The sequence below is a fragment of the Brachycentrus maculatus genome, unplaced genomic scaffold (assembly GCF_059751285.1).
Source record: "Brachycentrus maculatus isolate JH-2025_06_01 unplaced genomic scaffold, ASM5975128v1 h1tg000057l, whole genome shotgun sequence".
NCBI lineage: Eukaryota > Metazoa > Arthropoda > Insecta > Trichoptera > Brachycentridae > Brachycentrus > Brachycentrus maculatus.
Window position 1 is genome coordinate 1,234,140 of NW_028280811.1, and position 12,601 is coordinate 1,246,740.

The following is a 12,601-nucleotide window of genomic DNA, read 5'->3' on the forward strand; positions in this document are numbered from 1 at the left end:
ATTATGAGCATGCTAGTTTCAATTAGTTTTTCAGCTTTGTCAATTAGTTTCTCAATTGGCTTTGTCCGCCTCCCGAGTGTAATGGTCAGCACGCTCGTCTACGGTACTGGAGGTCCGGGTTCAATTTCATGGCGAGCTTTAAAAGGTCGGAAATATCGTCAATCTATCAATTATTACCTATATCCGGTCACACATTGACGTGTTTTAATCTGGTTAAATGGAAAAGAAAGAAAAGAGAAAACTTCAAAACCACGCTGTCCGCCATGAGCAATGTTTTGCTGTTACAAAAAGTTTTTACCTGGTATAAAAAAAAGCGTGTATCCAATGCAACGTTGTATTCAAAATTTAAAGAAATCTATGAATAAATTCAGGATATTTAAGATTTTGAACAATATATGATTTTATTTAAATGTAGATTATTTAATTGACATAGCTTGATGAAAATTCATTTGATGTAATAAAAGAGTAAATCGCCACTTTCTTATCACTTATTAATATGAATGCATTTAAAAGTATCATACGTGTGTGTAGTATTATCCACGAAATTCGGTAAACCGTTTTATTTTCTATCATTTTTAAACGAGAGTCGATTCCATTTTCTCAAACAAATAACTGATATTAAAGGAATTTAAAAAATACGTGCCGCCTTTGCAAACCCGCATACCAGCGCGAGTTGATCACCTGCGCCAGGCGAGGGTCGGGGTGGAGGGAGGCGGGGGGATCTTAATACTATGTAGAGTTGTAGAGGAAGGCTGTATGCGAGAGAGGGACGCGGCGCTAGGTCAGATAGAGAAGGAATATCCACATTATATAACCTTTAAAAGACATCAATGCTGGCGTACGTCGCAAATCAGGATTAAATCTTCCTTGCTGTTTATTTTTATCGTAATTCTGTGTATATAAATATTTTATTTTATTTATTTATTTTCCTTTAGTTAATTAAATAACTGTCCACCTCTTTGTTTGAATTAAATTTTTGTCCGCCTCCGTAGTGTAATAGTCGGGTTTAGCTACCGTGCTCGAGGCCCCGGGTTTGATTACCGGGGGGGGGGGGGGAGTAAAAGTAAATATTAGTGATTTTACACTCTGTTTTCAAGATCTTTTTCCGCCGAATCTATATATTTTTAATTATCGCTCATCAATCAAACAAATATTCATCTAACTAAATAACTAACTAACCATCACACCGCTTCCCCGCAGGGGTAGGCAGAGAGAATAGAACGCCACACCACTCTGTCCTTGCAAACATTCTGCGCCTCTTCCACATTAATGCATCTCCTCATACATACCCGCCGATTGTTTCGACTCCTAACCTGACCACTTGTATTTGACATACTTGATCGTGCCAAGTTTTTCTCGGTCTACATCTACAGGTGATATAAAGAATATTTAAAATGATTTGTTTTGATGATTTAAAAAAAAACGGATCGATGCAGTGTAATTCTGCTTGTAAATACAAGAGTGCAGGGTATAAGTTTTGAGATTATAGTGGTATTCTAGAGTCCTCATAATTATCCGTGGTATTCATACCTAACTGTGGTAACTGGTAGACACTAAAAAGATATTTTATTAAACTTCTAAATTCTGCAAATATAAAGGGTATTATAGTTATTATAATAAATGCAATAAACGCATTGAATTTTAATAAAAAATAAATAAAATAAAACTGCTTCAGTATGAGCAATGGAAAAGTATTTGAAAATAATAAATAATAAATGAAAGTAGCAAGGAATATAAAAAAATTAAAGTCCCTGAAAGTCGTTCAAACCTCTAACAAGATGTGATATAAAGCTTCATTACGATATACAGTATCGAACAGATAAACAGAAACAAAACATTTTTTTCGTATTTTAAACACCCTTTAAAAAAATGATTTTGGGGGTGTTCCTCGTATTTGGACCAGGGCTGCTGAGATGATGAATAGTGAGAAGTATCACCCAATTCTACTGGAAAAGATACTACCAGAGATACAAAGCGAAGGTCAAATGGTAATGGAATATTTCAGCAGGATTTAACCCCCTGCCACAAATCCAATAAAATGATGAAAATTTTCACACAAAAACAATGAACTGTGTTGGACTGGTCAAGAATTTTGCCAGACACAAACCTAATTGAAAATCTATAGGCAATCTGTAAGAATCGGCTCTCCAAAATTGATTGCATTACGGTGGAAAAGCTTATTTTGACCATAATTCAGGTATGGTTTCGGGACGAAAAAATGGCATCCACGTGCCAAAACCTTATATAATAGATGCCAAAAAAAAGTAAAATCTTTGAATGAGCCCAAATGAGATCATATTAAATATTAATTTGTGATACTTATAAATAATAAACAAAAGATTTTACAAAACTTTTTACGAAAACATAACTTTTTTTTTCAATTAATCTGAAACTGTTTGTACCTTTGTGTTTTTTGTTAAATATATTTTTTTAAATTGTGAATGCAAGATACATATATGTACATAAATAATAATTATAGTATTCTTCAACTGATATATAATATAATCATACCATGTATTTTTTTACAGATTCAATAAAACGTAACCTTAGAAATACTTGTATGCATATCAGACAAATTTATCTCCTAGAAGTATAGACAATTAAAATATTATATGGTAATAACTCAGTATGTGGTCGTAAATATAACCAATAACATGTTACTAATTATACTTACAATTTTTTTTAATATCGGTATAAGTAATTTAAAATATTTTTTAATTACCAATAATAAAAAATGTCAAAATAAGTATTAGGACATAAACTTATTATTATTACTTCTAGTTATTAAAAAAAAAACAACAACCAAAAAACAAAAATAATAAACACCTCCAATTAAAATAGTATCCTACGACCAGTACCGTGCACAGAGAATTGATTAGGGTAGGCAGTAGAGGTAGGTAGTAAGTTAAGCTGGTACTACTTACTAGGGTAGGCACTAGAGGTCGGCAGTAAGGTAAGCTAGGTACTCCTTACTAGGGTAGGCAGAATAAGTAATTAGTAAGGTAAGCTGGTACTACTTACTAGTGTAGGCAGTAGAGGTCGGTAGTAAGGTAAGCTAGGTACTACTTACTAGGGTAGGCAGTAGAAGTAATTAGTAAGGTAAGCTTGGTACTACTTACTAGGGTAGACAGTAGAGGTAGGTAGTAAGGTAAGCTAGGTACTACTTACGAGGGTAGACAGTAGAGGTAGGTAGTAAGGTAAGCTGGTACTACTTACTAGTGTAGGCAGTAGAGGTGGGTAGTAAGGTTAGCTAGGTACTATGTACTTAGTAAGGTAGAGTAGGTATTAGTTGCAGTTTTATATATCACGCGATTAAGTTAGGATAGGCACTACTTTTCTGGCTATATGGAAAGCACGCCCCTGTCTACGACTAATCAAAATATATATTAAGAAAAATGTATTAAGAAAAATTATCATTCATTTATATTGTTGGCTTTTACCTTGTATGTACAATTCCAAAATCTTCTTATACGGTATATCAAAAGGGCTTCGTTTGAAGGAAAGAAATGTTTCTGGTATTTTGTAATCTGCGTTGGTTTATTTTAATATTATCTTGCCTTTTGAAAGTTACTACCCCTCGAGTAAGTTCCTTATGAATTATCATCGATCCAAAGTTGCGAAGGTCCTTATTCAGACTTTTGTATCGCGCCTCTAGCTGCTGTATCTGAAAGCAGAACAGAAGCAATGCATTAATGGAATAAGGACATCTTTAAAAGCCTCATCACATGAGAAGCTTGAGAGGATGGAGGTAGCCTATGAACACATTGTGACCTACAAGGATTTGGTAGATATAAAAATCAGCTTTTGGCATTCTTCTGAAATAATAAAAGGAAAATTGTAGAGATACACATTTTTTATAACGTTCTTCTACTTTTTGAAATTTGAATGACTCAATCATGTATGCAGGTATTAGATTTTACGATAACGAGTTATTGTATATCTCTAATAACTCGACACTGTCTATAACACTCAAGATGGGTGAAAAGCCATTAAAAAGAAGAAGAAACTAGCAGTCTGGTGATGCTGTGGCTCTGTCTGATAAAATTTAAAAAAACACACACATTTCTATGTTATATGTTTAATTTAACAATATTTTAACAAATGTCACGAAGCATGCTGCCACCATGAGCTAAGTTTAGTATTACGAGAATACCTAATACGTTTAACATAAACTAAAAAGCTGTTTTAAAAAATATCCTGTCAAAGGGATATAAAAAATGCAACGCTGTGTCAAAATTTCAAAGCAATCGGTGAATAACATTAACAGATTGAAGACCATGAACAAACGATCATTTACATATTATTTTTTGACATCTCATCAAAGATGAAGAAGAATATGGAAGTCTGGGCATTTACGGGGCTTACGACCGTCATAGGCTGGTTTAAGTGATCACTTTACACACGTGTAACATTCACCAATTCTACCCATTATTGACAACCACACTACTCAAATTCTTGGAAGTTCTATATATGAACCAATTTAGAAACCTTGTTCATGAATCACTAGAACTTCACTAGAGACATCTATTGGTGAGATGTAAAGAAGCTTTTTATTAAGCAGAAAGTCTTATATTAGTATGTGAGATCCGAATCCTGGATTATAATCACACACATGAGAAACGCCAGAAAATACCATTTTCATTTTTATTATTAAGCTTATAATTTGACCAGATAATTTATTTTTTATCATTTACATTTTTTTGTATAGATATTTGAGAATTTTGTAAATAAAAACATTAATTTTAATGGAACATCCCATTTTATTGTTTTATTGGTGAGACAATGTTAGGTTTTTATTTATAAATTGACATTACGATGTCTTTTGTTCTCAGGTGTCCACGTGGGAGATTGTATAATTACATAATACATATTTCAGGGTTACTGTCAAGTGTATTGTCAGGTATACTAAGGACTCGTTCAATATGTAGATCTTTTATTTGTAATGTTTGTAACACAATGACAAAGTGTAACATTATGCTCGCACGATGACTGTGTGGGATGAATGTTCACATCTCTCGTTCCTGGTGGATAATTTAAAATTATTTTTATTCATAATATACGAAGGTACCTACTCCACAAAGTTTTTTTAATATTAAAAATATTTAATTATGAAGTGCAATATAATTTGATATAACATATTCACAACAAAATAATACAAAGAAAAAAAATATTTGATCATTCGTATGACATATTCACAAAAATCACAAAAAAAATAATACGAAAAATATCATTTAAGATTTTCACAAAAAAAAACACAAAACAAATAATACAAAGAAAAAAGTATTATATCATTCACATGACATATTCACAAAAAACACAGAAAAAAATCATAAAAATGAAAAAACATTTTATGAGAGTAAGTCCCTATCCAAGTATGTACAAGAGCTTAGTCTCTTTTTGGAGAGGCACAGAGTAACTAATATGTATAAGATACGTTAAAAGTAGAAATATGTAGCAAATGAGTTTAATTGTTATATTTTTTGTAACTATATTAAATAAATAAAATAAATATTACGGGAAAGAAATGATACAAATTTCATTTATAAAAAAATTAAAACATACATATTCTTATTAGTGATTGGAACGACTTATTTTGGGATAATGTTATATATTACATATCACAAGGTACCTATAACAAAAAATGATTGTAAAAGAGTTTATAAAGCAAAAATGGGGTAGTAAAAATACAAAAAGTGGGGTGTAAATAATTGAATATAAAATAAGTCATAACATTTAACTAAACATTGAGTATCTATAGTAAACTAAGAAGTAAATATGACAAAAAAAATTAAATAATAAAAATAAGAGGTAATCTTGCAACACAGTAAAGTACCTAACTTAAAGACACAATGGGGTAAAAAAGTTCTTCTTGGGAAAACGTAATTATTTTCAAGAAAGAAGGGAAATGCCGGGTAACTCCGGACATTAGGATTACGAAAAATTAAACCGAATACGAAAATAAAACTTAAGCCAAAATCGATTTTTTTTTTAATCTTGTAAAAATAAATGTACTTATTATTACAATTAACTTGCATTAACTTGGGCGTTTACCGAGTAAAAGTGTTTTCGTAATAAACGGTCGTGTTGCTATCCGATTAATTAAATAATATTTTTTGGTAATTCATTAATTTTTTACCACTTGATTTTATTTAAACAAAGCTTCCATCTTCAGGTCTAAATGTAAGCAGTTTATAGTTTACATTTAGACCTGAAGATGGAAGCTTAGCTTCCGAAATTAGTTGTCATAAATAAACTCAAGTGGTAAAAATACAAGTGTTTTCTTTAATAATTTAAAAAAGTTTTGAAATACCTAAATGTTATGATTATTTCCATTGAACAATGTTTAAATATTACTTTGACATTTTTTTATCTATGTAATCGCGTACCCCTGGACATGAGTCCGTCGAGTATCCCCGGACACTTCTTAATATTTATAATTTATCTTACAATTTCACTTCTTGCTCAGTTAACGTTTTTTTACTTTTTCAAAATTTGAGTATCAATGCCAAAATTGAAACAACGATTATTATCGAATTAATCAATAAACTAGTCCTGTTATTATTGGCAAGTCTCGTCCCACGTGACCGTCCAAACGTTAACGTTAATATGGAAGCGGAGAACGGTAGACGTGGGCACCCACAACACAGGAATGTTACACTCTATTACAATGCGACCAAGGTTTCTTGTTATAATCTGCATATTATTATAATCTGTGATGGGTAGCGATTCGTTATATTGTAAATAAGTGCCTACACACTATACCCATTGCGTATTTTATTCATGTTCACAGTAAAACGGCAAACGAACATGAGAGAGGGAATGAATGAACGGGAGTAGTTTTTGTCACCAGAAAAGAGACATTTTTGTTTGGTTAGTATAAATAAATGTAGAAAATTAGGGATAGATCTGCTGGTACCGGACTATTGAGTTCTCTTAAGGCCCGACATACGACAAATTGCATCTCAGTTTTCTTTAATCCGTGGTAATATTTTATGTATTTGAATTTTTCGACGCGAAAAATAAGAAATATTTACTTGTCAAGTTGGAAAAACAAATATGATGAAATGGAAAATGGAAATTTGAGAATTGGATTCATCTCTCAATGATATCTTGATCGATAACGTGATCATTTTGCTATCAGATGCCAGATTAGTATAAATTTTAATTATTTTACCTAATCATGCCACAGGAAATTTATTAAAATCAGTCCCCAGTCATTTAAAAAATTGGCGGTCACCCAGTGAAAGGATGTTTTTGCCAGTGTCAAGTCTTATATTTATTTACAAATAATAATAAATAATAAAACCTTATCCGCACCCCAATGGTGCATAGGGCACTGCTTCATTTAAACGCAGTGTTATCTCGATCGTTTACACATGAAAGAAAGGTGATCAGCCCTCCACTTCAGGCACCAGTCCAGGGTAATATTGAATAAATATTACAGTGAAAAAATCACTTATATTTATTTGACCCCCCCTGGGAATCGAACCCGGGACCTCCAGAACGGTAGCCGAGCATGCTTACCATTACACCACGGAGGCGGACTAGACAAATAAACTTATTTACAAATAAAAGAAGAAAAAAAACAGTTTAAATGTGTTAAACATTAGCATTTTAGAGGTTATGAGAAATTTAGAATTAAGATTAGAAAGAACGGTGGATATTTGGGTGGGGAGTTGAATTTCTGCTTGCATTAATCTGTTTGGGAAGTTCTCCTTCTCTATTGTAAAAGGACAATGGAATAAAGTAATGTTCGTATCCCCTATATCTTTTCCACATTCGCAATTTGGCAATGTAATTTACTTTATCATACAAAGAGATGCAAAGGAAGTAAGCAGTAAGCAGTGACCAGACCTTAGGCGACATAACATCGAGATGAAAGATCTAGATTAGAGAAGTGTTTCGGCTTGAATATCCCCAGAGTATTACTATATATACGAGTACTCGTGTGATAGTCAAACATGCTACTAATCTGAGGAGGTGTACGAAAAGTAACATAGCCAAATAGATTTTCAGATTATTTTTACTTATGCGTGTACATGACTGCAGTTAGTGATGCTAAATTTGTATGAATACTGAATAGTAATGAAGGCCAGTTTGAATATGAATGAAGAAGGCATCACTTGTCAGTTTGCAACAATAGTTTACAAAGTATGAACAACATTGTATTTATACTCGTGAATGTGAATGATTCACTCACATATTACAGAATATAGGAAAAAAAATAGTTTACTATTTTACTGTTTACTTAATTCAGTTATTAATATTTACTAATATTTAACTATAATTAAAATGTAACTTTGTTTTAAAATCACTATAAATATTTTATTATAACTTCATTATAATATATACCGGTTTCGAAGCTAACCGGTAGACATAATAATTAAGTTATAATAAAATATTTAAAGTGATTTTAAAACAACGTTACATTTAAATTATAAAATGGAAAATCACAACGTTAGTGCTTCAAATATAAATTTTAATATTTAACTGTTTATTGTATAATCTGTTAATATTATTTTAATTAAATTAAACACTTGAATAATCCACTGAATTGAGTTTTATTTTGATATTACGACTAGTTTCGAAAACGACAATTGTTTTCATCTTCTGGTACAAATTAAAACAAATTACTGTTAATATTATATCTACAGTCAGCAATTACATTTTCATCTTATTACATTCACATCATTTTGTTTTATTTTGTATTCTCATCATACTCGTGCATCTTTGTACATTTAACATTTTTGAGATAATATTTTTTCTTGTTCTTATATTCAACGTTTTTCTATTCCTATGTAAATTTCTATTTTTTTTTAAAATTATGGACATCAATATTTATTACAATTTGACTTTTGAAATATTTCGGTATAAGATCATTAAAACAAATTGTAAGAATCTTCTTTATTTCAATTCTATTGACCGGCCTTCTGATTCATACAAAAAATCCGATCAAATGTAAACTAATTAGAAACGTTCTGTTTATATTATACATGTTTAAATTCTAAAAAAATATAATTATTTTTTTTAAAAATTAAAGTGTAGCCGCATGTCAACAATTTTGAGCGGCCATAATATCACACATGTCTCAATACTTCAAAAGAGCAAAAAAAATTATGATTCCTTTTTCGAAGAATTACATGCAAGCGCGTAGACATAAAACAGCGACGTCACTTCACGACGAGTGTCCGAAGACAATAAATATAATTTTGTTTATGTTTCATATTGTTTATTTAAATCCAAATACAGTATTCACATTTTCGAAAAAAAGTTTTTGATTTATTTTATATAACAGACTTTTGGCTTTAACGGACACCCCTCCCCCCAACATGCCCGTTATGTCTAGGTTTTATTGTAATCGGAATTCATCAAGAAATGTTGTGTACTCCTATAAAGCAAGTATTCCCTGTTTACAGTTTTTTTAAGTTAAAAAAAAGTATGAAGATCGTTATTGTATACGGATTAATAAATACGGGGTACACAACCATCGTGCAGGAATGCAATGCTTCAGTAAACATATTCAAATGATTCTAGAAATTGAAAAATTTCTAGCCTCATGCCTGTTATTGGATGATTTTCATATTAATTGTATGTAGAAAATCGTTCATTTAGCATCTAGCGATGATGCATTCTTGCATACACGTTGGGATGCATCTCATTAGCGATTTGTTTACGACGCAACCGTTGTCCATTGGAAAGTGAGTTTTCTCCGAATAATAAAAATCAAAGATTTTACATGGAAATAATAGATAAGTACAGATAGTCGTAAACTGAATTATGCACGATTCACAATTGCCTTTGAAATTTATATTGTAACGAAAAGGCAGTATGAAGAAGGCTGAACCTAACCCCCAGTTTAGTAAAAATATTCATATTCTCTAGTAAATTACAGGCACTTAAGGCCGAGATCTAAAACGTTGAAATTATTACGCGGACGACCGCGCGATTGATCGGACGTGTTTTTGCGCACGGTTACTTTTTACAATATGTATTGGAATGTGACTTTTTATTTTAATTTTAAATATGTTTATTACAACTCCTTACTTTTCAATATTTCCCTTTATTATTAATATATTACTTTTCAATTTCTGTTTTTTTTCTGAAACCATATATTTATTTGGAAGAAAACTAATTTTTTCAATACAAAAACGTTTTTTTTAATAAAAAGTCTTTTAACGAAGTCTGCATCCATTATGTCTCGTATCGCGATTTTGAATACCAATTTTTTTATTCGTAGCTACCTGCACTATATTTTATGAATTGTCTGGGTTAGATAAACATTAAAGATAAAATTAAGAAAGGCGTGTTGAGATGGTTTGGGCATGTGAATCGAATGAGTGAAGAAAGAGCGGTAAAATCAATACACGAGGTGAATGTAGTTGGTAATATAAGCAGAGGAAGACAGAGGAAAATTTGACAATATCAAGTATTTCAAATACTCCAAAGTAGCCAGGTCAGGAGTCGGAATAATTGACGGGTATGTATGACGAGATGCATGAATGTGGAAGAAGGCGAATAATATTTGCAAAGACAGTCGTGTGGCGTTCTATTTTCTCTGCCTACCCCTGTGCGTAGCGGCGTGATGGTTAGGTTAATGATCAAGAGTCAAATTTATGAAAATTGTAAAATGTTTATATTCTTAATTTTTCTCTCTTTTTTGTGTGTATATTAGGTTAAAATGGTTAAAAACTAATAAAAATGTATTCAAAAAGAACTCCACCGACAAGACACACAAGGTGGCTAGGTGGGTCTCTGCAATCTTTTTAAAAAATATGTTCAAAATTGTGATTTAAATAAATGTATACAATTTATGTTAATAAAGAAAAAAAAATATGTGGGAGTAGAAGGGTGAAGGATATTACTAATAAATTGGAAAGGGTAAGGAAATGAGAAGGAATATTAAGTGGAAAACAAAGAAAAGCAATTTTCATTTAAGGGTTTTACACTATATACACATTAGTAGTGTGTAACTAGCCCAAACTTATATAAAGGTATAAAAGTGTGATGAAAATAAAACAAAGCATTAAATATATATTCAAACTTTATTTACTAATGAGATTTCCATAACAGATTTTAAAACTACGAAACATGTCCACAACACATTTATTTCAGCAATACATTTGTTCTTACACTCTTAAAACATAAAAAAGACAAACCAACCATGTTAATTTATACAAAGAAAGATTCTTAACCATAATATTGCTAATTTTCATAATACTGATCTTAATATTTAAAAAAGTAAGCTCAGTCCTCAAAGAACTAAAGTAAAATATAATAATTTTGTAAATCTACTACTTTAGGCACCATTTTATGAAATAAAATATCAAGCTGCCATTGAAGAATACAGATTATTAATAAAAATAATTATATCAATTCTTAAATAAAAGTTTTAAAACACCCCCAAATTATCGTTAAAATTTTTGCATTTTTTAATATTTTGTTCTCATTACATTCAAGGGTGTAAAGAAAATTGGCTTCGCGAAACACAATTCTTGCCAATTGCAAAAAGTTATGTTTTCAATAGCTAAGGGTATTGTGATTTATTGTTTGTATACATGAAGATTTCCATTTAGAGGGCTTTGCGAGTTCACCTTGTAAAAAAAAGATCTCTCGCTGGTTGTATTAACCCGATGGTTGCCAGAGACGAGATATCTCGGCAAATGGCGGAGTGCCCGTATGGCCAGAGACGAGATATCTCGTCAGTACTTTTGATGACGTATTACTCCGCAGTTTTAACTCATATTGACAATCTGTCAAAAACGGAACATACATTGCCATCAGTTGAAGTTGTCACAAAATATTTTATAAAGTTTTTAAATACTTTTAAGTGATTTATCGGTATCACTTTCAGCTGACAGTTGACAGATGTCATTAGGGCTACCACTCAAACCACTTGAAATATTGATTATTTTAATCGATTGTTTTGAACGCCAGGGGTTTTTATTTTGCTCAATTTTTTTGTGTTTTTCTTATTATTTTAAAATATTCCATTGATAAATAATAGTTGTGTGTTAATATTAAATTTAATAAAAACTTGCGTGTGCGACTTAGTGTGACAACCCTGAAAATTTGAAACTGGTTTAACTTCAAGAATAAAACTCTAACAATCGATGCGGGATATAATATTTGGTAAGTAAATTATAATTCAATAAAAACAACAAAAAAAAATCTTTAGACAACTTTTTTTTTTCAAAAAAATACTTGGCCTGTTGAGCACTGCCGCGTAATTTATTTGCCGCTATGAAAAGGTTAAAAAGAGAAATCCAAAAACAAAAAACTTCTCGGAAAATAGATTTTAAAATGGGAAATATTGAATTTTTGACATCGGTCGCCCATAAATAATTACAAATATTTGATATTATTTAAGTTGACATGTACCTTAGAGAAAGTGTTACACATTTCAAGTGATACCAATTCTGCACAAAAAACCTTAAATTTTATTTATATGAATAAAAAATTCAATTCTGGTTTGTTAAAATCACAAATTTACTCTCCGATTGCTTTGAAATTTTGACATAATGTTGCATTGGAATACAGGCATGTTTTTATATGCACCTGTGACAGGTGGTTTTACCTGGGAGAGGTAAAGTTATGTTTTTTA